Source organism: Cavia porcellus, unplaced genomic scaffold (assembly GCF_034190915.1).
Source record: "Cavia porcellus strain 051 isolate PalLab524CR breed Dunkin Hartley unplaced genomic scaffold, mCavPor4.1 scaffold_15, whole genome shotgun sequence".
Classification (NCBI taxonomy): Eukaryota; Metazoa; Chordata; class Mammalia; order Rodentia; family Caviidae; genus Cavia; species Cavia porcellus.
Genome location: NW_026947498.1, coordinates 3586889 through 3613145, shown reverse-complemented (window position 1 = coordinate 3613145; position 26257 = coordinate 3586889).

The following is a 26257-nucleotide window of genomic DNA, read 5'->3' as shown; positions in this document are numbered from 1 at the left end:
CTCTGGGAGTGGCCAAGTTGTGCTCACACTGCAGCTACTGTACACAGCTGTGGTCATTTCATTGGTGGCGGGGAAGCAAAGTTGTAAACATGTGTCACGATAATCCGACAGTGATAAATAAAAGTCCACAGAAGTGGGATGACCTGATGTTGGATGTGAGGAAATGTCAGGCAGCCTTGCGCAACGGCTGTTCTCTGAAGCCCATTTACTAAGAGCTGCCTGGGATGGAGATTTTACTTTCCGTCTGTTGTGTCTCACCCAGAATCTGAGTTATAAATTCCTTAAAGAACTGCCTGTAATTTATTCCTCTTGTCCTCTGCAGATGCTCACAGTTTACGTGCATATCCACACGGCCCCTGCGCCCCCACAGCTCCACACACATACACACGTTCTGGCATACGGAGAACTTCAGAAACCCTGATGCCTGGGAAGCCATCCTCATGGCAGGGTAGATGGAACGAGCAAATGTTATCCACAGAGGACATTGAAACCTTGTGTTGGACAGAGTTTTTCAATCAAAGCTTTCTAGAAGTTTGGGCAAGACATTTGAAGAGACCACAACCCAGTCCAAACAGAGACGTGACGGGTAAAAACCAAAGAGGTGTGACTATTTAAAGGTGCCAAGAGAGAGCCACGGAGAGATGCATTTTCTCTTGATTTTATTTTTTTCTTAAACATCTATCAACCCTTAAACTGTTGAAAGAATCAATGTTTTCTTTTCGTCCCTGCCGTGAAAATATCTCACTAGAGATAAAAAAAAGCCAGCTTTCAAAGGCAGATGCTGAAATAACAAAGTTGCTTTAAAGAAATGAGTGCTTAAGCAAATGACCACTTTAAATGGCATGGCACCAACATGCTTACGCCAGTATTTATTTTTCTATGGAATGTGTGTGCATGTTGTGGGTTGTAAGTGGAACCCTGGCCAATCCAAGGCAGGCATAAAGGAGTCATTTAGGTTCCCTTCAAAATCATTAGGACTATTAGTCCTGACTTGCAGCGAGTGAAAGGCACAGACTCCTGCCAAGGGGAAAATGCAGGAATTCTGCTACTTTTCAAAGTCATCAAAGCTGGGGTGAAATAGTTCAGTGCAGTTTGCCTTCCTTTGCAGCTGGCAGTGACAAAGAACATACACTTGCAAGCAGGGACCTTCTCTGCCTCAGAGTCATTCACCGTGTAGGGTTGGAGAGCTGCCACTGGCCACCATTGTGGTGTCCAGCAAGTGTCCTTGATTGCCAACACTGGCCTTTTCCTGAAGGTGGAGAACATAAGTGCTCTCAGGCTGTTGATCTTTAAGCAGGAGCCCCAGTTTCTGAGAAGTTCCTCCTGAGACAGAGGTCATGACCTCAATACCCTGGGGTTGTCCCCCCTTGCCGAGTTCAAGACTGTTTTATTCTTGTTTGCTTATTTATTTTTCCTGATGGTTAAAGAGAGGATCCCTCAATTCTTGCAATTCTAAAGTGCTCATAAAACATGCTCATATATTTGTGATTTGGAAGAGTAGGTTGGAATAGATGGAATGATCTCCCCCGCATGAATGTGTATACCCGTATCATTCCAAATCATCATATACATTACAAATTTGGGCAAGCCTCTTACCTTCACAAAGCCCAAGTGACTCTGCCTTTTTAATGATACAATTGCCTCAGGAAAACAATTTTAAAGGTGGATTTTGAAATCAATTTAATAGGTTGCAACCGACATTGAAGAATAAAAAATAGAGTAGGAAAGAATCAAGGTTTTTGCTCGTGTGTGTGTGTATTTTGCAGACAGCAATAATGAATAGTATTTCAAGAAGTATATTAAGAAAACCCTTGTGAATGTGTCTAATATTTTGGTATGTAAAATGTATCTCAAATTCTAAAATGCAATGCCTGACATGATGAGCCTCTTCCTACGATCATAAGCTGTTTTTTGGCATTGTATCTGCACTTTCCCCCAGCCTGCCTCTGCACCCTCTCCACTACGTTCCTTGGTCTTGCAGGGGTTTCTGAGGTCTACTCCAGTGGACTTCCTGCTCTCTGGTCCCCCTTTAGGTTCAGCTAATCAGGATCTCAGCAGAACTTGGAGTGGGGTGGACAGAGAAGTCAAGATTCATTTTTGTCACTCCTGTTTTGTGAGATCATTTGGAGCAAAGTATATCTCTCCTTTGAGACATACAAGAGATGATCAAAATATTCAAATAAACTATTGCAATAAAAAGGCACATTGACCCCTCAAAATCCTCCCTCTCACTTTGAATACACTGATCCACATTCTTGCCATTTTCTAGCAGCTCTGAAGTCCTCTTTCCTGAGTGCCTTTATGAAGTGTGATTTAAAAAAAATATGGTGAATGCCGCTTCCAAGTTCGATCCAATGGAAAGACAGACTCATAAAAACATGACACTATGTTCTCATCTACCTTATTCACCAGATTCTGCATCATGTGACTTCTGGCTCTTCCCTAAAGTCAAAATGATCACGAAAGGGAAGCCTTTTGAATTTGAATTTCACAGCCAAGACAGCACAACTAAAGACATTCAGGAGAGGACTTCAGAACTGCTTCACAAAATGGCAAAGATGATAGGGATGAGTATGTTCAAAACAGGGGGTGGGGTGTTTTGAAGTCATTAAATGGCAATGTGTCTTTTACTATAATAAACTTTTAAAAATGTAAATGTTCACTGTGATCTTTTGGTCATATCATATATACCCTGTCTAACCAGCTTTGTCCTTGGATCATTCTATTTTGAAAATGTCATACATTTCTTCTGGAATTGGGACAAACTCAGTGAGGTAGACAGAAACTACAGTGATGTATAAGCTTTATCCAAAATGTTTTTATATATAAAGTTTGAAAAGAAGAGGTAAGGAATCATTGTGTTCTATCAAGTGCTCATTCAGTGGTAAAGGAGCTACTGCATTCGAAAACATGTGGGAGATGTGGAAGGAAACATGGGTGGTTCTTTGATGTGATCAGAGCAAACACATTCCAGAGATCACTTATAACCTTATTTTCTTGACTGAGTACATTCCCAGCAAATTGGTAGATAATTTAGAAGAAGAACTACAGAAAAACGTCTAAATGAACATACCACAGTATACCACATTCAGTCAGAATCCATTGTTCCATTTCATTTTCAGTTCACAAAACCATGGATGAAATTTTGTTGAGATTTTGTTTTCTGCCTGGAACAGTCTTGCGTGTTTTGGCATGCATTAGAAAACAAAACCAAGACTGTTCCTCTCATGCAGCTTATACTGTAGCACCAGACAAATTAAGCAACATTCATTACCAATGAATTCACTGCATCAGATTTGCTAAATGCTATGGGGAGAAAAAACATATCACAGTAAAAAAGGATTGCCAGGGGTTGGGGACAAGTTGCTGTATTACAAAGGTCTAGCAAAGCCTTGTGAAGATGAAATTTGAGCAAACAAGAGAATATTGAGAGAGAACATTCAAATACAGAAAACCACTTGTCCCTGAGAGCTTGTCAGAGGGCACAGAATCAGGCACCAGGGCCAGTGTGGCTGGTTCCCACAGGGATAAGAGGAAACTATAAAGAAAACAGAGGACCCTTGGCTGACTCTGGCTGTTATGCAGTATGAAGTAGAAAGACCCGGAAGGGTCTAGGCACGGGATGACCTGAGGCAGCTTCAGTGTAAAGTCTCCAGCTGATATTCTGGGAATAGACCACGGGGAGCACAAGTTAGCAGCAAGGAGACTGATTTGAGGATTCCAATGGTTTTAATATGTCTCCACAGATTCCCTGTGTCGGACCTTTACTCCATCTGTCCTCAGGTATAGACGGATTGGTTAATGAGGCTGCTTCATCATGAATGGGTGAATGTCACTGTCACAGGAATGGATCGGTTGTCACAGAAGTGACTTTCGTGTGATGGCCAACTCTGACATGCTTCCTCTGGCCATGTGACGCCTTCACTATGCCTTGATGCAGTCCCTTGTTAGAACCTGGCAACATTCCTTTGGATTTCTGAGGCTCCACAACCATGAGCCAAACACCCATTCTTTATAAATTTCTCTATTCAGTAAAACATTTAAAAAACTTAAGAGAAGAAAGGGCCTTTAGGTCACTGGAGAGCCCTGCTGGTTCAGATAGTGGAAGTAACTAGAGGTGGTGAGAGGTGTTTGGATTGTGGTTATCTTTTGACAGGAAAGCTACAAAGATTGCAGTGAGTTGAAGAAAAGAGCTAAGGATAATTCCAAAGTTTGAGGCCTGATTGAACTGGAAATTGCCATTCATTAGGGCCATATCGCAGGGAGCTGTGGTTCTGTGAATCAGCTGAAACACACTTTAACTTGACAAATCTCCTTACAAAGATTCCTTTCCCAAAGACTTCACTGTTAACTATGAACAGTTGGTTACCTCACGCAGAACACAATTTATCAAATCCTACCCTACATTCTTGTCTTCACTTGTTGATTATTTCATGCACCCTTTTTTTGAGGTTATCATTTACGTGGGTGACTGGGAAGGATCTTTGATGGAGCTAAATTGCAAGTTTGGTGCCAGATTTCAAATTAAGTTTGTTTGGGTAAACAGTATCTTATAAAAATAACGTTTTGCAGCTTACTCCCCTGTAACTATTGCTCCACATGCAAGCAATTAGCTACTGATGTATGTGCTTTTGTTCCAAATGGTGCTAAAAAAAGACACATTCCATGAATTATTTTTTAAGATTTGAATATTTTATAGTGCTGATTGTGCAGTAACTGCAGCAAAAGGAAGGAATATGGAAAGGCTGCCATTTACTGGTATTAATCCCAGAAAGTGACTCCTTAATATAGTTCAGAACACAAAACTTCCAGATACGATGTAGGACTTGCAGACAAGAGGGATCATGGAAATCAAAGAGCTCAGCCTCTGGTGTTAAACTACAGGGAATAGTGAGGCCCCATGTGTGTCACATGGGTGACCCAAGAGTATACAGCTGGTGGATAGAAGAGGAGCCCACATGGAACTTGGTGGATGAGCTCTTGCTTGGTATTCCATGTAGTTTCTATTCTTTCTGTCTTACTAACACTGAGATGTAGCAGACTCACTTGTCAGGAGGCAATAGAAGGTCCAGAGAGCATGAAGGACCAGAAAGCTGAATGACTCATGATTTGTGGACCCAGTTTTTCATAGACTCTTTTTTATTTTTTTCTCAGTCCCCACCTTGTTTCCTTCTGGAAGACACAGACATCCCATCTCTGAGTTCTGCTGGCCTCATTTATGGAGGATCCGGACTGAAGCCAGCTGAAACCCACCACCTCCCCTTTACAGCACTGTGGGAAAGTCTCCCTTAAGAGTTTATGTCTTGGTTACTTTTCTCTCCTTGCTGGGGCAAAATACCCAGCCCCCCAAGTAAAGTAAGGAAAGGTTTATTTAGCTCACTATTTGTGGAAGTTTCAGTCCATAATCAGCTGGCTCTAAAGCAGGGTGGCATGGCACTGGGGCAACTCTTCAAAGCAGCAGCCAAGAAAAGCAGACAGCAAAAAGTGAGGAAGAGCAAGCCTCTTTTTTCCTCCCTTATATTGTACACAGGGGGTACACACTCCCCCTCCAGGGCAGGTGTAGCACTCATAAAAATCTCAGTTTCCTCCTCTTGCACAGGATGAAGATATTTACAAAGTAAGGGTCCTGGCTATCTGCTGAGTCTCTCAGCTAAACTTCTAAACTTCTCAAATTGACACAGTGTATCAACCATAGCAGTCCAACACCTAGCTGTGACCTTTCCCATCAGTCCTCAGAATGAGTCCCTAGAAACCTTAGCTATCTTCTCCACTAATACAGCTTAGGTTTTGAGTGATGGGGAATATGGCAAATAACCAATGATTCACTTCCCTGCTGCCACTGAACATAGAACGGAGACATAATAGTTTTATCTGGCAGGTAAAGGGCTGTTACCACCTAAGGGATAACTTTACCATGGTCGATTTGAATTGCATCACTCACTCAGGTCTTCAGCCCCATGTCACAACCCATGGGTAGGTGTTGTAGTCAGAGGTTGTACAGAAAACAATTAGAATTAGGGCATGGAGTTTATAATATTATTTTTATAATGGTCACCGGGAGTTAACACAAGAAAACGCAGGAAATCTATCCTCAACACCAAAGACATAGAATATTTAGTCAAGGGCCTAAATCCGAGAGCAATGTCCCACATGAGTCCAGATAAAAACCCAGAGCTCATGAAAGTGCCTCCCATGAGTCCAACTGGAGGTCCAGAGCCCACAAGATGGACTCACGCCAGTCTCTTTTACAGATCCATGCCGGGAAGGCCCACAGGTCAGTGGTGGAAGCCAGAAAGTCCATGCCAGTGGGGTGAAGGAGCTGTGCTGGTGGGATGAGGGTTCTATGCTGGAGCGAGAAGTCACACTCACAACAAAGACTAGGGCTGTCCTGAAAGGCACCACAGCCATCCTTGTCGACACGGAGGCCCCGAGCTCCTCTGATGACAAGCATAGTTGGGTACATGCCAGGAAGCTGGCGTGCCAAGTTCATTCTGGAGACAAGCGGCTCCCCCTCTGGAGCCAGGAAGCAATGCTCGATGTGAAGACCAGAGCTTCTCCAGAAGAACCAACGACTCAAACAGCAACTCGTGGGAGAACCCATAATGCCTTAACGCAACAACGCATTAGTACCTCATTGCCTCAACATCTCCCATCTCCTTCTCCACCTATTTATGCTGCAACTTTCCTCAGGTGGAGCATCTTCACTCAAATGCCATGCTGATGTAATCCAGCTAGGGTTAAGCTGACCACCAGTTCTTAGTCCATAACAGTAGGCTTTGGGCAAGAACTTCTGGCTTTATCCAGGAAATTTCTGTGGCTTCTGCAGACAACCAGTGGCCCAGACCGGAGCTGCCCTGGTTCACGTGTCTGTCTTGCCGTGCAACTTAGGCAACTTACATTGCTCGCCTCCCCATTGTTACAGCGTCACCAAGGAGTTGGTCTAAGGTAGACCGGGAGAAGTGATCATTTGTTTGTGGCTCCTTGACAGGAGTTAAGAAACCACTATTCCGGGAAGGAAAACTAATCCATTTTGTGCCACAGACCTTCCTAGTAGAGGTGCTCTTAGCAGCAAGATGCTTTCAAGCAAGGACACTAAGCAGAGGTGCAGCAGCATTACAACAAAATATACTGCGTTTACTGGTGGAGACAATACCTTTGACATACCAGGATTCTTCTCATTTGTTTTCTCATTTATTCAATACTTAGTAAATATTTTTCAGATGCTTGTAGTAGGCAGATTTGTTTTTGGTGCCCAGGTTTGAAACCAGAGTGTCCACACTGAACTATATCTTAAGCCTTTATTATTTTTAGATAGCATACTTCTAAGTCATGAAGTTGTCTAGGCTGAGCTCAAATTTGCAGTACTCCTGCTTCTAACTCCCAGAGTTCTGAGATTTCAGGAGTGTGCCACCATGGCCACCCAGCTTTAATAGGTAGAATTTTATGATGGCACATAACATTTCTACCAACTGATGTATAGTTGGGCACCAATCTAGCTGCCTCAGTGAAGGAATTCTGCAGATACAACAAAGGCATCTAGTCAATAGACTATAAGAAAAGAAGATGTCCTTCATGGATCTACCCTAATCGGGAGACCTTAACATACTGGGCTCTTCTTAGCCATAATCCAATCAAAGACAGAGAGAGACTCAAATAGGGACCATTCCACACCACCTGCTTTGGTACTGAAAAGAGCCAAACCTTAAGGTATGCAGGTGGCTGCAGAAGCAGGGTGGTGCCTGGCTGTGAATCAGAGAGGAAATGTGGACTTGAGTCCTGCAACCACAAAAACATGGATTTTGCCAACAGCATGCATGAGTGTAGAAGGGTATCCCCTCCCCCAGTCTCCAGATGGAAACACAGTTGGCCAATACTTTGACTTCTGCCTCTACATGAAATGTTGAACAGAGAGCCCAGCCATAGACTCCTGACCCGCGGAACTATGAGCTCGTGAGTGTTACTCTAAACCCTTCTTGGAAATATATATTCCTCACCTGAAATGTATTGGTGACTTTCCTTCACCATTCACCTGTCAGAGTAAAAAATGATGCTTCTTTTAGTAACTATATTTAGTGACATACTTTATGCTGTGTAAGTTACTCAGTTGATCAAAGTTTTTTGCTGAACAATTTAAAAAATTGTAAAATTCTACTAAAGACAAAAATTGTCATAACTGGCACCTTCAGAGTAAGATGGTTTCTAGATGCTCAGATCATAAACTTGTTTTGGATGAATCAGGGACAGAAGTTATATGATTTTTCCCAAAATAGGGATAGCTTTAGGCTTCTCTGGTCCTATATTCTATCACCACACTCTCTTACAATGGATAAAGGGCTACATGTCTTTGAGTATTATTTTGGCTCTGGAAATGCAACTGGAACACTTCTGAGTCCTGGACTATTTAAATTGTTCAGGTCAGCTGTTCACCAGTGTGAGAACATGAAGCAGATTTCCAGTCTAATGAACTTCCTGCTTATTTGTTCTTTCCTGTTGATGACCTCTGATGATACAGATGCAGTCACTTTCCCTTTTGTAAGTCAAGATTGGCACCACTTCCATTTCACCATCTGTTTTTTCTTGGGTGGTACTTACCATTTCTCTGACTATTCTGCTTATGTCTAGCTTCAGGTCATTAATAACTTCATTCCTGAACTTGTCTATGAGGCTCTGGAGATAGCGCTTTATATCTATTGGTGCTGTGTCTGCTATTGCCTCTTTCTCAGGATTGGGGGCCGAGGACCCTTTCTTGTTGCTGCCTCTTCCCATATTCTTTATTCCTTATATATGCAAACGTATATAGGAGGCCCAGCTTCCTTCCCTGTCGGCCACAGTCTGATTGAATTGTGCCGGTTAGGTGTTCCTGCCCACCACGGCGCACCAGGAAGTTGCAGACCAGGCAGCCTATGCGGGGCCCACCCCTCCAGGTCACCTTCAGGCGCTGGGACCTGGGTTGTGCTAGCCTACTGGGTCTCAGCCAGCAGTGTCACGTGGGCTAGGCACTGCTCACCAAACCCGCTTGAGAGGGGGATACGTGACTGAAGTCACTGCAGCGCCCTGTTCCCGCAAGTCTGCCCAGTCCCAGAATGTCCTCTGTTGGGGTCTCCTAGACAGTGGAAGAGTCCCAGTTTCTCTCACTCACCGCAGATCAATGCATAGCTCCCCACCCATCCTGCTTTCAACTCCGTTCACAGATTCCCGTTCTCAGAGCTTTCGCGCATCTCTCTCCCTGCCGAGTGGATGTAGACGCAGCGGGGACGGCGGGAAATCCAAATCGCGGCTTCCAATGGCGCGGGCTCCAGCCTCCACACTGAGGCTTTTCTGTTCCTGTTATAGCACCAGGATTGCATTCCCAGTTGGTTTCTCTCAGCCCAGTTCATTCTTGGGTCAGCACGGCATATCTCCACTTGCTTATGATTCCTTACTCTGCACCATTCCTGAATTCTAAGCTGGGTCTTTCAGACAGCCTTCGTAGCTGCTGCTATCTGTCCACCATGTTCTCCCCCTCTTAAATGCATTTCTGCTGTAAGGAATTTACAGACCTTGTGCTCCTTCATTGGCAGGGCATCATTTCCAATTTACAGCAGGAATCCAGAATAGCACCTGTAGACTTCTCCCTACCTCTAAGTGGCTCAGGAAAAAGACCCGCATAACTGTCAATTTCTGAAGTTCCGCAGTTAGAGGAATGTGATGTATGTATGTGTTTCTTTTGAGCCAATACATTTTCTTCCTTTTCTTCTTAGGCTATTGTATTATGTTTTTCCAAGTCTACACAGCATGAGAAACTGTTTCACTACTGCACTGCTAGTTTATTTTATACAACTTTATAAGATTTTCCCTTTTTTTCCTTGAGTATAGTATATGAAAGCATCACAGTGGACTTTAGCTTCCTTGCATTAATATAGAATCTTGAGTTTTTCTCTTGTTTCTTGGTGCTTTCCACTTGTTCTACTCATTTTATTGAGTTGTTAAAAAGTTCCTTGAATGCTTTTCAACTTAGGAGGAAAAGAAACAAGTTAGAGAATGGTGAGATCAATTCCTCAAAATATGAGACAAGTGAGACACAGAATTTAGGAATCCTTAGTATTTAAGCAATTTTATTGAAAGAGCTGTAATCTATTTAAAGCATATCTCTCACCATGCTTAACTCAGAAACTAGCAGCTAGGATGAAGCTAGGAGCAAGTTTCTCTGCTACTGTCTGGTATTCTAAACCCTTCTTGGAAATATAATATATTGGTGACTTTCCTTCACATTCACCTGTCCAAGTCAAAAATGATGCTTCTTTTAGTACCTATATTTAATGGCATACTTTATTTAATTTTGTCTTCTTATTGGTACATGTTGTGACACATAATGAATACATTCATCGCAGGTAATTTGTACATATACATATCAGCTCAAATGCCTTGGCCAGTGCAGCTCTTGAGATTCCCAGGGGAAGGAAGTGGAGGATGAGGAAATGAAGGCAAGAGTCAGAATTCACAAAGCTGAGGTCAGGTGGAGCTCCCTCTCCTGCTGGGAGAAAGGGAACCACTCAATGACTGCAGTGCATATGCAACCAGGGAGAGGTCGATAACAGGCGAAACCCTCTTCTAATGGAGAAAGGACCTGCCTAACAAGGTGTTTGTCTGGCTTGCTTCGGGCGCTCTGTGTTCTTGGGCTGGACTTGCTTTTGACCCACATGTGTGATTGCTCCTCAGTTCTGCTGCTACCCACAGTCTTAATCCTTTTTACCTCTCCTTCTTCTCCCCCTCCATCCTTAGATCCTTTTCCCATCTGCAAAAGGTCTTACTGCCATGTTTCCTAGAATCTATTTTTTTCTCTTTAAATCATTTATACTTTTGGTTTCTCATATACAAAAAAATATGTGATACTTAATCTTCTATGTTTATTTTACTTAGCACCATGTCTTCAAAGTGCATTTATTTTCCCACAAAGGACTCAAATTTATTCTTCTTTGTGGCCAAGTAGTTTCTACTGTGTATATGCTTAGTTTATTACTGATGATATCTCGCTCTCATGTTAAAGGCTGTTCAGAAGGTGAGCCACATTAGTCTATCAACTAGATTTTCTCTTTCACCTATTCACCTTTCTCCTGCCATCTTCTTCTCTTTATGTGTTCGTGTGTGTCTGTGGGCAGTTACTGTATTTGCTAGTTTATTTTCTTTTCTCTCTTTCCTAGAATTTTTCTAGAGTTTATTTTTCTATACTATCCAACCTACTTAAATCAATAAAAACAAGTATACTTTTATCAATAAAACAAGAATCATATACACATCTATATTTATTGTATTTTTAAATCTTAAATATTGAATGAACTTTTTAATACTTTACAGGAATAGTGCAGTTTTATGGTGGTGCTTGTTTTCTTTCTTTCATTCATTCATTCTTTCTTTGTTTCATTCCTACGCAAAATTATTCACAATGTTGCATACAAATAAGGGATAAATATTTTGAAAGAAAAAACATTTTTTATAACTATTTTGTTTACTTTATTCTACTTAACCTGTCTTTTCTTGAGTAACCAGATACCTATGCTAAGAAACAGCAAAAAAGACATAAAGAAATAAAATACTATTTAATGTTTGGATAGACAGCCAATGAAATATTGGTCCTGCAAAGGTAATAGGTCTAAATCTTTGGAACCTCTAAATGTTACTTTTCAAGGGAAAAAGGACTCTACAGATGGGGTGAAGGTAAAGATTGTGACACAGGGAAGTTATGCTGGATTGGCCAGGTGGGTCCCAAATGCAGTCATAGGTGCTTAGATGTGAGAGGCAGAGATCAGGCTCATGAAGGAAAAGCACAGTGGAGACTTAGGTTGAGAAGAGAGAGATGCAATAGCTGACCAGGAACAGGAGCCTCCTGAAACTGGAAACAGATTCTCTCTTTGTGCCTCCCGATGGAGTGTTACCGCCACCCCCTCCCCAGCCAGGCCACTCCTTGATTTTGTCCAGTGATACTGTGTTGAATGTTTCAGTTTCAGAACTGAAAAAAATTCATTTCTTTTGCTTTAGGTCATGATGTTTGTACTTATAACAGCCATAGGAAACTATTTGTAACATGAACTGGACTATTTTTCCTTCTAGGATTATAATCAAAATGGCATTGCACCATGCAAATTATCTTTCTAACATGTTTTTAAATATCTAAAATAACACCTTGAATAGAATTTTAATGGCTACATGGAATTTATTCTATGTATTTTGCAATTTTTTTTTGTAGCACTGGGAATTGAACCCAGGCATTTTGCAATTGAGTTACATCCTTAGCTCTTTTAAAACTTCATTTATTCATATTTTGAATGTTGAGACAGAGTCTCACTAAGTTGTGTAGGCTGGGCTCAAACTTGCGTTCATCCTATCTCAGCCTCCCAGAGTGCTGGGATTACAACGGTATGACCTCACACTTGCCTGAATATTACAATGTATGTATCTAGTGTCCTATAATTGTTGAATTTAAAGTTTCCAATTTTATAAGTTCTAATTAACATTAAATGACATAATTATGATTAATTGATAATTTTATAATGGTATGCATCATATATAATTTTATAATATGCAATTTGATATATTTCTTATTAAATTAAATAGAAATAATTTAAGTGAAATCTGTGCACAGCCATGAATTTTCCAGGGTAAAACTATCTTTTAAATTTTCTTTTGTCTTAATTTATTAGTACATGTTCACAGTACATAACGTTTACATTCCTAGTGGGAAGTTGGTTCATGTACATAACACATCCCAGTTCCTTTTTCTAAAATCCCCTTTCCCTCCTCTCCTTTCATCTCTTGATCCTCTTCTCCTTTGAGAACAATCTATCTTCCTACTTCCTATCATCTGTCTTTTATTTTCCTATTTAGTTATACTTTGGGTTTCTCATATAAGAGAAACCACATGATATTTAAGCTCATATGTCTGATTTATTTCACTTAACATCATGGTCTCAAGGTGCATAGGATAAAATCTTAAAGGTAGACTTTGTAGGCTGAAGATATGGGAGTTTAGGCTCTGAATATGCCTCTAGTGTGTCCAGGCACCTTTATTTTAATATCCAAGTTCAAATAACTTAAGCTTTCCACCTACATGACATTTTTTCTGGCTCCTACTCAGACCCCTTGTGCATACATAATGTGTGTGTCATTGTCCCTGCTTGTCTCTTCCTCTGCACCACATGGCAACTTGAAACCTAAATGGCACTGCTTTGAAAAGCTCTCTTGCCTCCAATGACAAGTGCCATTTTGAGTTGCCTGTGTTCATTTCTAGGTGACTCCTTCTATAGACTTCCAGAGTTTACCATGCCCAATGTTCTTTAGCCCCACAGGATTTCATGGTGGAGTTAATTATGTAGAGGCTTGTATTAGTTACTTTCCTGTCACTAGGACAAATGCTCAGCATCCGAAATTTAAAGGAAGAAAGGTTTATTTGGTTCAAAGTTTCTAGTGAGTTCAGTCCATGGCCAGCTTACTCCATAGTAGAAATGGCATGGTGGAGGAAAGTTACTCAGTCCAAGGCAGCAAAGAAGCAGAAAAAAGAAGGGAGGAGCAGAGGACAAGAATACATCTTTTTAGGTAGTGTCTCAGTGACTACTATCCAGTCAAGTCCCATATTCTAATAACACATTCAGCCATGAACTCATCCGTGGATTAATCTCCTATTCCTATCAGGATCTAATCCACTGAGGAACATGGCCTTCATGGCCTAATCATTGGCCAAAACCATTACCTGCAAATACATGGGACTTTTGGGAAAAATTTTAGTTCAAAACCATCAGAGAACAAGTGTTATCTTCAAGAACATTCCGCTGTTGGGCATGATGCCTGCCCTACAGTTCTGCCTATTTCTGGAACTGTCCCTAAAACATTTCACCAACAACTGGTCATCTTATCTTTGCATGGCTCCCCAGGCCACAGTGAACCAGCCAATGCCCGTGACTCACAGTGGGGCCTGTGAGTGTAGTCACAGGAAGGTGGTGGACGAGGTCACCTTCTTCCCTCAGCTACCTCTGCTGAGCGAAGGCAAGGCCTTTGGCATTTTCAGAAGTGGTAGGAAATCTGTATCTCCTTGTATAATGTCTGACTCTTAAGTACTGTGAAGTACTTTAGTATATCTTAGTGCTGCAGGAGCAAAACACACAGGCTGCTGATTCCACCCCGTGCTCTGAGTTGAGGCTCTGTGTCAACCAAGCCAGGCCTTATTTGCTGCAGGCTTCTCTTCCCCTTACTCTAAGGTCCTTCAAAGATCTTTCTCTGTTCCTTTGAAGTAAGTTTCTCTGCAATCCTCGATTAGCAGGATCTGTTCTTCACTCAAAATCTCTTTGTGATACTTTGAAGGGGTGCTTCCATCTCCTGTGCTCATAGTTCCCAAAATCAGAAACTATCTACCTTGAAACCTAATTTTAAGGTATCATGCTAAATCCAGAAAAATCATGCTAAATCCACATGCTAATTCCAGAAAGTTTGAAACTTTGAAAATATTAAAATTTGTTTCTTTTTTGGCTTCTATTTTCTTCTAAGGCTCTAGTTCTTAAACTATTAGCCCTGATTTTTATTATTATTATTGTATTTTTTAGGGAGAAGGATTGAGTGTTTTTTTATTTTTTAGTTGAAACTCTCAGTAGTGTGGAAGTGGGCATTTCTACTATGAACTCTCTGATTTCTCCCTTTCACCTTCCACACTGTTTGCAGCATGAAGAGAGTTCTTTCTCAATCATTTGAGTGCTTTATTCCTATTTAGCTTCATTTCCGCCCTGCGCGCTCTGCCTGGGCATCATCCAAGGTGAAACACCTGCAGGTCCCGTCTCGGCTGCATTCACAGGGGCTGGAATGTGGCTGGAGTGGATTAGTGAAGCCCCTTAGCTGCACGAAGTTCCACGTGCTTCATGTTGGTTGGTTTCTTTTAAAATGTTGCCTAGGAAAGAACACAGACTTATTTAAAATAATTTTTAAAATAGTTTGTTCTTGGGGGAAATAAATGACCATGATAAAAACATGAGTTCCAGAATGCCCTCATCATCCTAAAGTACATGATAGCTGAAGCCTTCAAATTGGTGAATAGCTTAATCCTCATCATCGGGATATTATCCCCCCGTCACATTCTTTAATCACACCCAAAATGTTTAGAGAAAAACCTCAAAAGCATCAAAGGAATTTAACTTTATTCCCATTTTAGTTATCTAGAAAATCTGATTTGATGAGGCATCCTTGACTTCTCCCTGTTGCTTTACGGACATTAAAAGTAATTAACTTCCTGGAAAAGTCACTCTCACAACTAAACAGTCCTTCCAGTTTCAGTTAAAAATTTCTGAGGGACAGCTCTAATTGTAGGTAATTGGGGCGTGTACCTGTTACCCCCTACCTTTATTCATCAATATGGCATCTGGAACAGTTCTGTGATTGGTTCAGTTTAGGCACAAGCTCACCTCTGACTGTGGCAAGGATCCATCCCCACAAGAGAGGGCAAACCATAAGGAGGCACAAACACTATAAATCATAGTCATTTTCATTCCTAGTGCAGTCCATATAATATTTATATTCTGACCTGACCATTGGATCACATCCTCTAATGTTTGGAGAAACCCAGGGACTTAACAATTAATCTTCTGTGCAGTGTTAGAGGTTCACACTATGTGCACTGGCTTTCTAGGGATGCTCTACCAAGCTGCCCCTAGCTGATGCCTTTACACAGTGGAGATTTCGCTTTCTCAGTTGTGGAGGACAGAAATTTGAAATCAGTGAATCAGCCTGATTGGTTCCTTCTGAAGGGTCTGGGGACATTAATTCCATGCCCCTTTCTCTCAGCCTCTGGAGCCTGCTGCTGATCTGGCTCTCTTTATCTTTAAGGTGAATGACTATCTCTGAATCTGTCTTCACACGAATTTCTCTTTGGTGTCTTTGTGTCTAAAATCTCTCTCTTTTCTCTTTGAATGGTGCCTGTCATTGCATGTAGTATCTATTCTGTATCAGAATGATTTCATCCTAAGATCCTTGATTTTCTACTATCAAGGACCCTAATACAAAAAGGTCAGAGTCATAGATACCAGGCACTAGAAGTGTGCAAATCTTTTATGAGAAAGCTATTTGTAATGGTCAGTTTGATTGGCTGAAGAGCTGCCTGGGGTATTAGAAAGTACTTCTAGATGTGTCAGGGTGCCACAGAGGTGTAACTTTGGGCACTATGTCTGGTCCCTTCTACTGTTCTCTTCAGTAGTGTCCTTTTCACTGTTTTCTGGCCCCCACGAACAGAGCAACACTGCTCCATCATGCCATTCTGCCATGATGTTTCTGCCTCAGAAGCAGCCTCTCATGAACTGAAACCTCTGATACCATGAGCCAAATAAACTATTTCTTCCTTTAGCTTGTGGGTTTAGGTATTTTGTCCAGCAACAGGACAGCTGACTAGAATACTATTCAGTCCATAAAATCAAGTGATAGGGCAGTATTGTAATCCAAATATTGCAGTCTCCTTTTATGTTCTCCTTGCAGTCTGGAAGGCTTGTATTTGTAATCACATTGAAATGTTATTGAAATCTTGGGTGAGTTAATTTTAATCGATCACCTCTAGTGCAACCCACAGAAAGAATAAAGACACTAAGATGTATTTATAGCTATACAATCCACGGGTCCTGAGTCTGGTCCAGGTGAGAACTTACAGAACAAAGGCCTTGATCCAAGGCCTCACCCAGAATTTATAAACTCATGAAGAAGTGGGTGGCTTGAGGATGAGTGATGGCGAGAAAGCTGGGAATTACAAGAGTCTGGGAGTTAGACTTAGCTAGGAGGCCAGAAAGTACCTCTACAATATGCAAAGAGAAGGATGTACAGAAAGACCAATGCATAACTCAGTCAGGGTAGCATTTAAATGTTTAGGAGGCTGTTGCTTCAGTTTTTGATATGTAAACTGTTGTGGCCTGGGAAGTCATAGCCTCTCATCTTGAGGCTAGAACCCAGTTGGCATCCCTGGAGCTATGTCATTCTGCTGTATTTAACTGTTTATAAGGAGACACCAGGGGAGTAAACAGGAAACTGTCAGCTGACTTTAAAAATTACACATCAGTACCTCAGCTAGCCCTATTTACATTGTGTGGAGCCAATTAATGGGAAAGGAAATAGCTCAGTCAGCTTTGTACATACCAGTACATGGAGATAGGGCCTGGTTTAACCAATGCAGAGGTGACTGTTCTGCATCCAAAGAGAGCGGTCCAGGTGGTCTTCCACAGGGTAGTATCTTTAGAAAGTCAAGGCAGAATTTTTTTTTTTTAGTAGAAAAGCTTGGTCCTTTATATTCATGATCCAGAACACATCTCAGTCATGCCAAACAGCCTCTCAAAAAACAAAGCCTTAGGACAAATGTGAAGATGGGGAAAATAAGCCCCAGTGAAGCTTCTTTTGGTGACATACATTTTAGAAAATCATTAAGTCTAATCTTCAGTGAGAAATATCTTAAAATTGGGGCTGGGTGGGTACATGAGGTATTTGAAATGGCCTGAATTCCCTTTAGGGGTATGAAGGGAGGCAGAGTTTATTGTGATTATGGTATCTTTTCAGTTGCATAAGAAGGCAAGGTCAGAGAGTTAAGTGAAACAACAAACTTGTGGCCAACTGTGGATTCTGTTTACAAGGGAATTCATAAGCTGCAGAAATCCACAGCCCAAGAGATAGATCTGTTCTCTTTCCACTACAGCTAACAACAGAGTTGGTGTGAACAAGGTTCTTTCCACCTTTCAGAATAGCTTTTGCCTTTTCTACCTACATTCTTCTATTTTTTTCTTTTGTCATTCTTGTAGAGAAAGGGTAAGAAATTATGCTTTTGGCTAAAACTGGTGACAGGAGCCCTCTGTGGTTACGCTAAGAAATTAGCACGTAATTAATTTTATTATAAAGGCAATAATAATGTTCCCCAAGACTTCACGTGGCTTCCCTGCCTGTCAATCTGGGCGTGGCTTGAGGTTTCCGTCCTCACAGAGCCTCCTCCACCACCGGAAGCACCTTCCTCCCTCTGTCTTCCATCTGTGCCTCCTGCGCTGCCCCCACCCCACCACTACCACTCTCTATCCCCATTTTTTTTTTCAGACACCATACACCTTTTGTTGTTGAATATATACCTATTTGGCTGTGGTCTCTTTCATTAATTCTAGACTACAAATTCCATGAAGACACAGGCTTTAATCCTCTTGTCTTTTCAGGACATAGAACAGTGCCTAACACAAGAGGCCTGATTGAAAGGTACAGTGAATCATTAAATTTAAAAAATTTATTACAATAAAAAATGCTGCCATTAGTCCCTCTTCAAAGGCTCTCCCTCAATTCCCACACACGGATGGCACTGCTTTTTGCCATTTTCTGAAGCATTACTGAAGTCCTCTTTCATGAGGACCTTTAGTTGCCCTATCCTGACTACTTCAATGACCTGAATTGATTGAAAGTTTCACTTTTTGCAATCATTTTGACTTGGGAAGAGTCAGAAGTCACACTGGGTCATATCTGGTGAATCAGAAGCCTGCCTTTCTATCGGATGGCGCTCAGTAGCAGCAGTCACTGTGGTTTTGATCACATCTTATAACTATAATCATAAAACAGAACTCCCAGAACTGCCTCAGAAACTGGCAAGAATGAGGTAAGTGTGTTTGAAGGAACAGTGGAGGTTTTTTTTTTTTTTTTTGGGGGGGGGGAGATGGCCATGCGTCTTTTACTGTGATACATTGCTTTGCATTTAAATATTCACTGTATTTCTCAACCATACCTTGAACAACAAGCCTTCAGTCAATAATCACTGAATGAATGACGAAGGTCACATGTGGCTTATTTGCTGTGCGCTATGTGCACTGACACATTTCCTCCTCAGAGTACTCAAGTGACAAAAATGCAGAAGTGAATTAGAATAGCTCCCTGAAGAGCAGCAGAGTGGTCAGGCAGTATAAAACATTTGTGAGTGCACAAGCTTTGCCACAGTTCCTAGGTGCTGGCACTTGGCCTGCTAGTGTCCCTCTGGATGCTGTGCCTCTGTCTCCTTGCTTATAGAAAGCGTGACAATGGTTACTCTCTGGGAGGCTGCTACCATGGGTACTGAGTCACTTAGTGATATGCTATAAAAACACCTGGACGTAGCGAGCATTCAATAAGTATTCTAGTGTTGTGCCCCTTTTACAGATGAGAAGGCTTGACTCAGAGTGAGGCACTTTGGGGAAGAGCAGATTGCTGGCAGGCGGCAGAGGCAGAATCTGAACCCAGGCCTAACTCCTGTAGAGATGAAGTCAAGGGTTGCCCACAAGACTGATTTACCTGATGAACTAGAGAAACAGATTTGAAAGAAATTAGATTGATGTCAAGCAGCGCTGCACAAGGCAGTTGGACAGATAGAGCAGTTAATACCTCCCATGGCCCTGTCCCATGTGGGTCGCCCTGGGGACACTGGTCATTTTGAGGAAACAGCATTGGAGAATGTTGTAAAGTACTTCATGGCTGTGCAAAATAAGGTCTAGCGGGCTCCGTTCTGACTTCTCTGAGATACCAGTTACCAATCAACAGGTTTCGTTAGACCCGATTTGAAAGTTGCTTTTGGTTCAAGATAAGGCTTTGCAGAATTTAGTGAGGTGACTCGGCACGGTCAGTCCCCCTCAAATACAACTGCTCACAGCCCCACCTTGCCTTTTCCACCATGAGTATATGTGCTAAGAACCTTTGTAATCTGCTTCTTCTCCCATGCATCAGCAGAATTGGTGGGTAACGGGAAATGTAAACACATCGTTGCCTCTTACTTTCCTTGCCAGCGTCATAATTTGTGTTAGTGGAGCATAAACCACTTGTATAATGTTAAAACCTACTCAGGCATATGTTGAAAAAAGAGGATGAGGTTTAAAATTTTCCACTGGACGGACAGTGCAATTGCAGTTCAAAACCAAGACCTCTGAGCACTGTAGCTACGCTTCCTAAATTAGGCAGCCTGATCCTCAGCACTTAAGGACCTCTGCACAGTATCTCCTGAAATTCAAGCCGAGCACTGGAACCTCTTTGTCTATTACCTTCCTTTGTTATGTTCAGCTTTAAGAAACAAAATCTCTCGAGAACAATTAACCGATTTCTTAGCTATAACCGAAAGAGATAAAAATAATTTGCTTAAATATTTATATATTTTGCTAATCACTGAAATTTCTCAAGAGATCAAATTGAAAAGTCTGCCATTTTTTCCTCACCAGTGATTCAATGAAAAAAAATGATTTAACATTGTCCAGGTAGTCACATGATTCAATGTGTCAGTTTCTTAAGTATTAATTTTTTTGTATTCTGTAGCAACATTAAAGGATTTCCTAGCTGATTTATTTTTATGTGATTACTCTGTCTTTAGGGTCTCAGGAGAATATTCACTTAGTTTTCTTATGAACTTTATTTCAGAATCATCCATTTATCTTTTGCTGCTAGTTGGTAATAAACATGGTATCCTCCAATACAGGGACAGTCTGTATTAATAACCGTCACTTTAAAATTTCCCCGCACATCTCTTTTCTACACACATTGTATGTTCTCGGCTATGAACATCTTAAGTTACCACCACTTGTTCTTAGATTTGTTTATTTAAAAAAAAATCTGGTGAATTATCCACCACTCCACTTTTGTGCCATGCCTTAAGGATGTAGCAGATGAAGGTTCTTAAGAAAGCTCCTGGGGATAACTTAAGTACATCTTTGAGAGAGAGAGAGAGAGAGAGAGAGAGAGAGAGAGAGAGAGAGAGAGAGAGAGAGAGACAGAACCCTCTTCTAGAAAGGTGAGGGGTTCAGGCAGTAAGTGTTAAATGCTTAACATCTTTAGCCGGACCTGAGCCCATGGCAGGCAGGGGTCTGAGAGCATCTCTATTGGAAAGTGTTGTTTGCCAGGAATGGAAGAAATCTATATTGACTGCTTTATTCTGCTTTCTTGATGCTAGCATTTATTAAGAGTGTCCCACCCACTGTTTCCCAGGATCTGTAGCATGCTTCCCTTGGAAGAGGGGACTTGCTAACTCTGATGAATATTTTGTGGTTTAGATTTTGGTAAATTAGAGAAAAGGTGTCCATTTTCAAGTGTGTGGGGAAAAAAAGACTCAGTTTTGAAGGAACTAAGAGAAGAAAAGGCTCCAAATAATTGATCACACACAAAGCAGAAAAGAGTGCACTATGTCTGCATTTTATCAGAATTTTAGAATAAATAAGTTTCTAGGTTGTTTATTAAGAAGTAACTCTAAGTAATAAAAAAAAATCAATGTAATAAGGACTAAAATAGTTCTTTCCCAAGAGACATTTGCCTTTTAATGGCTCAGTCTGGGTGACCCCCCAAAACTTTCCAGACCTTGGAATATGACTTCACGGCAATGCTTTTCAACCTCAGTACTATTGACAGTTGGGGCTGGATAATTGTTTCCTGAAGGATAGCTCTTTGCAATGTACACTTAGAATGTTTGCCAGTTTCTTTGTTCTCCACCCATCAGACACCAGTAGCCTTCCCTCTTCCACATTGGTTACTTCCCCATCTCCTGACTCAGCCAAATGTCTGAGCAGGGCAGAGTAATAGTCCTCATAACCACTGCTCCAGTTCAAGGACAGTAAGGTGGAAACTTGCTCCTTGGCCTTCATAGGTGTCTGAAGGACTGAGATGTAGAAGACACCCAAAGCTCAACTGAAAAGGAGGAATGGGCCAGTCTGTAAGGTCTTCCTTGGATTTAGAAGAGGGAATAGATTTTAATTGGAGAAAAATAGATTTTAAAGTGGAAAGAGTAAAGTCATACATGGAAAGAAGAGATTAAAATGTATTAGTCAGAGTTCTTTAGAGGTACAGCACCAATAGGGTGTGTGTGTGTGTGTGTGTGTGTGTGTGTGTGTGTGTGTGTGTGTGAGTGTGGTACTAGGGATGGAACCTAAGGCCTGATTCATGTTACAAAGTGCTCTATCAGTGATCCCCACCCTCAGGCCCAGGACAGATATGTTTTAAGGAACTAGCTCATGAGACTGTCAAGCCCCATGTGTTCACGGCCTGTAGGGCAAAGTGTCCAACTGATGACCCCAGGAAGGACTGTAGTCTGTATTCAAAGGCTGTTTGCGGTCAGAATTTTTCTTGCTTGAGAAAAGTTAGATGTTTTTCAGGAAGATGATCAACCAATTGAATGAGGCCCATCCACATTATAGAGAATAATCTGCTTTACTCAAAGTCTATGGATTTAAATGTTAATCTCGTCTAATACATATCTTCACAGAAACATCTAGAATAATGTTTGAGCAAATATACAGGCAGTATGTCTTAGCCACACTGATGAAGTTCACTATCACAAGTGCCCACTGCCTCTCTGGCAAAACCACATAGTCTAGGCCTTTGGGCATAACATACATCACCTGCATGGGGTCAGTTCCAATTGAGTCCCTTGTGTGGACCCTGGCGATGTCCCTGGCTAGCACACTGTGTCAGCTCAACATGTCTGGTTGTGAAAGAAAAGGCATCAGAAAATAACAAGAACATCTAAGATACATAGCAGGAGAGCAAATGCGCGGTGCCATCTGAAAGATGGAGGTGCTTGTACCCCCACAATGGGGAGAAATAGACTTTAAAATGGAAAAATTAAGCACATACATGGAAAGAAGAGATTAAAAAGTTGAAAGGATTGTGTATGGTGCAAAAACTTACAAATGCCACAACAGAAAAATTTCACTCGCTTGAGCTTGAGTGAAAAAATGTTAGATACAAAAGCTATATCGAGGAAGATTTAATTACAATCAAATACAAACCAGGAAAAGTAGATCTCAGGACAGTGGCTGTCCAAGCAGGCTGTGTTCTTTTCCTGAGCTAGTGCTGGTTACATTTGAAAAACTCTAAGCTTGAGCACTGCATATATTATATAAACATGTCTGTCTATATAGCAGATGTAACTAAAAATGTGAAGTTAAAAACTGCAAGGGAAAAGACATGAGAGTAGGTTTGGGATGGGAGGAAAGGAGGAGGAAGGTACAAGAAATGGTCACGGAATAAAATCATAGGCATCATAGGCCTGCCAAACTATTGATTACCATTTACCATACATTCTCTTAATCCTAACTGTGCAAACATCAGATTTCTTTTGTTAAGGAAATGAAAGCATCTTTATAGAGACAGAGTGCCCATTTTTGATGACTGATCAGGACCTCAGTACCTAGAAGGGGCTGAAATGCAGAAGCTCTGGTTTTTCAAGCCATCAGCAAGTCAGAAGGCCCTTCCTGTGACAGGTGCATGCATGTCTCACAAGATCGCAGACTTGGCAAGGACACAGTCTTCCTTTTAACTGGAGAAGTGAACCATGCAAGCAGAGGACGATGTAAGCAGAGGGCCATGCGAGCAAGGCTCCCAGACATGGGTTGAACATTGCCGGGCTCTTCACCAAGACTTCTAATAGTAAAAGACTCAGGCTCCCCCGGGGGTTGACTAGATGACCCCCAGGTCTTGTCTGCTCATCTTATCCTACAGTTCCTGTATTGCACCATGATGCACAGCTTACTCACTCCCGTCGTAACCAGCACACAATTTTAGAATACAGCATTTTCCTTCCATTTCTAGCTTCCCCTTTAACAAGGAAACCAGAGACCTCAATGCACACAAGCAGATCACTGTTGTATTTGGTCTGAAGTCAGATGGGAGGCCTCCAAGGAAAGCTCCCTTTTAGCATTTTCCAATTAGAAAGTGCTGCACACTGCACTAAGAAACCATGTTCTTTCCCACTTTCCATTTACTTTTATTGCCATTATTTATCTGAGAGGATCATATTTCAAGAAAGATTTTTCCCCTAACCAAAAGGGAAAATATGCATTTCTTCTTAGAAAAAAAATAGAAGAAAAAACAAAAAGAAAGAGAAAGAAACCCCAGCAAACCCAGATTCAATAGGATGTCTATCATTTTTAAGCCTTGACATTTTTAAAGGAGTTTGGAATAAGTGCATATAATAAAGCAGCTTGCTGGATAAAGACCTATTTGGAAAGGCTTTTAAAAAGTGCATTATTTACCCACTGGAGCTGTCAGGTAATCATGTTTTCTCAAGGGAAAGCCAGTTTTCTTTTTTCTAAAAATCTGGCCTAAGCTTTTCTTAAAACAGGCTAGTGACTGGAATCAATGCAGACAGTTGCCTAAAAAGATGCAGGACAGCCAGGCCATGCTGGTCCCTAAAGAAACCCCAAGGCTGTGTCTTCTACTGGTATCAGAAACTATTTTAGAGCATATATTAAAAAAATATTTTTGTAAAAATATTTTTGTAATATTTTTGTAATAAGAAACCCCCAGAATTCTTAAGGTTCCCTCCAGTACTTCACAAAATAGGAACACAAAATAGGAATGGCCAGGGTCAGACTAATTATGAAGGCATTTATAATTTGCAATTTTGCCTATGTAGTAGTTGAATCATCATATAATTTAAGCAAAGTTTGATATGAAACATAATCAATACTCTTATTTTTTCCTGCTTAATTAATAGATTTTTATTTGGGTATATAATCGCTGTATTCTATGATTTTCTTTCTGCCAAAAAATGTCCAGAAAATATTCTAGAGTACCCTGATATAATTGGAAAGTTTGTTTCCTCAGTGTGTATATTGGTCAGAGTAAACTTGGTTGTGATGTTGTAACAAATACACCCACAACTGTAGTGGTTTAATATCACAGAGGTTTATTTCTCACTCGGGAAAATTCTTTCATTGCTTTAGTATGCTCTTTAAGGTCTACTGCTTTCAATATAGCAATGTAATAATCCAGCCTGCTGCAGTCCTAGGGCTTGAGCATGTCCCCACAAGATCTTTATTATAACTGCAGATATAAGCAACTGGAGGTCATAGCACTTCACCTATAATTACTTATAATCCCTTAATGCAGCCACATGACTCCAACCAATTGGAATGGTGAGAACCATCCATCAGGTACTGCCCTCAAAGCTCTCCTAGAGAGAAAAGGGAAAGCAATCTAATCATTCAGCTTCTAGGAGTGAAGGCTGCAGATTGGGGAGCAGATCTGAAATAGACATCTCATGCTACATGTTTGCCTGGGCTTTGCCCACCCTTCACCTTGACTCTCTTGTACACCACTGGGCTTCCAGCTCCTGGAATAGTGCTCGGAACATAGTGAATGCCCAACAAGTGCTTGGTGGAATGGAAGAATAGGTGAGTGGATGGGACTGTTCTGCTAAGGTGAGGAGAAATTTCCTACCCTGAGAGGTTTGGTTACTGCAGGAAGAAGAGACAGCAGGGAAGGAGTGACTACTTGTGAGTCGCATGGACTCTCACTTACCTTGTTGCCTCAAGGAAGGAAGGAATGACTTCTGTGTGCTACAAGCATCTTAACAGACTGGAGTTTAGAGAGATGGAAGAGGGACAAGAAGACTGAGATGACCCAGCTGGACTCAGACTGTGGCTCAGTTCTGATGAAGCCCGGGAGCTCACGTGAACTGTGACTGCCTTCTCACCAGCGTCCTTGGCACCTGCCAGCCCCCGCCCCTCTAAGTGAAAAGCACAAATTTGAATGTAATCTAGCTTTTTAATTCCCCATGTACATTTACCTTTTAGGAAAAAATAGGAAAAACCCCCCAGATGTCAAATTGGTTTTAATTCAAGTGTTAAGTATGTCCAAAAATACTTTAAGGCTTTTTGTGTTTGTCCATTCCTCAGCAATTGAAAACTTGGAATAAAGTACTATTTTAAGGTGTAGTCCAGCTCTTACCTGCGAGCTCCATTTCAGGAACTCTGGGCGTACCTTCTCGTCAACCCAGGTCTTGAGGGAGAATGCAGCGTATGTCAGTAATGTGGACTGGTTTCTAACCCTAACTTCTCTAGGAAGAAAATTCGCAGGCATAAAAATAATTGTGAGGCTATGTTGTGAGGCCACAAGAATACTCACTGGTTTCCAGGCCCTGGAAATCAGACTCACACTAATGTATTTCCTTGGCAAGGTGCTGCCTATATTCTTGTCTGACTGTATTTTCCCCAGAAGGGTCTGATGCAGAGAAACTCCTGAGATGTGTAAGAGTCTGTGGAAAGTCTCCGCAGAAATGATGTTACCCCCTGCCGCAGGGCTGAATTGGGCTCAGTTCATGGTATCCGCAAAGCCCAGATGGTGATGAGGTTCATGTGAGAAGTGGACAGTCCTTTCAAAGTGAGGCAGTTATGGCACACAGAAGCAGGGAATTCAGCTTACGGTGACTAACCAGACAGGACCAAAGTACAGACTAATAAACCACACTGGGAAATTCTCAGCAATAGCTTTGTAATCTCCTTTTGTGGTTCCATAG